General features: G+C 41.2%; 1 non-coding gene across 1 annotated transcript; it reads left to right on the forward strand.

Annotated features, from left to right (window-relative positions):
• The first annotated feature begins 376 nt into the window (after positions 1-376).
• LOC118643026 lies at positions 377-508 on the forward strand. Its single transcript, XR_004961919.1, has one exon. It is a non-coding gene; the product is annotated as a small nucleolar RNA SNORA22 (small nucleolar RNA).
• The last annotated feature ends 595 nt before the right edge of the window (positions 509-1,103 follow it).

Below are 1,103 nucleotides of genomic sequence, written 5' to 3' on the forward strand. Positions count from 1 at the left end.
GATACGATTTGGAAATTATTACAAACACTCTTGTTTCTGGTAAATTCGACGTTGAGTCTGGAAACTTTAACTCTTTATTTTTCTCCACACCATAAATCTCAGGAAAGGGCAAAATAAAAATAAGAAGAAAATAATTTATCATTCATCACAATGTGTGTGGAGAAATAAATAGATTAAAGGTAGGCTACCACTGAACTTCCAATAGAGAATGGAACTCTGGAACTGACTACACTTGACCACGAGTAAGGACCTGAAGTTGATTGTTGCTACAGTTTGGATAACAGGTTATAGAAGATGTTTTTTTCTTTCATTTCCAGACCTGGTGGCATTGGATGAGTGTAACATCAGGGAACCAATGGCAAGAAATGTAAGATTATTGCCCAGTGAACACCAAGTGCGCTTTAGCCTTCCCTTGGCTTTGACTCTATGCTAGAGACTGTCTGTTCTTTCCCTCTGCTTTGAAAGGACTCTTTATTCTTCTAAACGTATTCAGAAAGTCAGCTTATTATTTAAAAATGTAAGATTAGAAAACAAAAGGAAACGAATGTATTGGTTTGTGTTTAGATTTGGATTCTGTCCTATCTGTATTTAAATTTTTTTTTCTTTATTGATTTTAGAGAAAGGAAGAGAGAGAGAGACATCGATCGGCTGCCTCCTGCATGCTCCCCATTGGGGATCGGGCCCACAACCTGGGCATGTGCCCTGACCGGGAACTGAACTGGTGACCTCCTGGTGCATAGGTTGACGCTCAACCATGGAGCCACACCAGCTGGGCTGTCCTATCTGTATTTTAAAAGGATGCCATATGGCCCTGGCCGGTTTGGTTCAGCGATTAAAGCGTCGGCCTGCGGTCAGGAGAGAGACCTGGGTTCGGTTCCCGCTAAGGGCATGTACCTTGATTACAGTTTGTCCCCGGCCCCGGTTGGGTCATGTGGGTGGCAACCACTCGATGTGTCCCTTTCATGTCGATGTTTCTCTCTCTCTCTCTTCCTCTTTCTCCCTCCCAGTCTATCTGAACACACTATAAAAATAAAAAACACAACAAATGTCCTCGGGTGAGGATAATAAATAAATAAATAAATAAATAAATAAATAAATAAATG

Source organism: Molossus molossus, unplaced genomic scaffold, assembly GCF_014108415.1.
Source record: "Molossus molossus isolate mMolMol1 unplaced genomic scaffold, mMolMol1.p scaffold_m16_p_3, whole genome shotgun sequence".
NCBI lineage: Eukaryota > Metazoa > Chordata > Mammalia > Chiroptera > Molossidae > Molossus > Molossus molossus.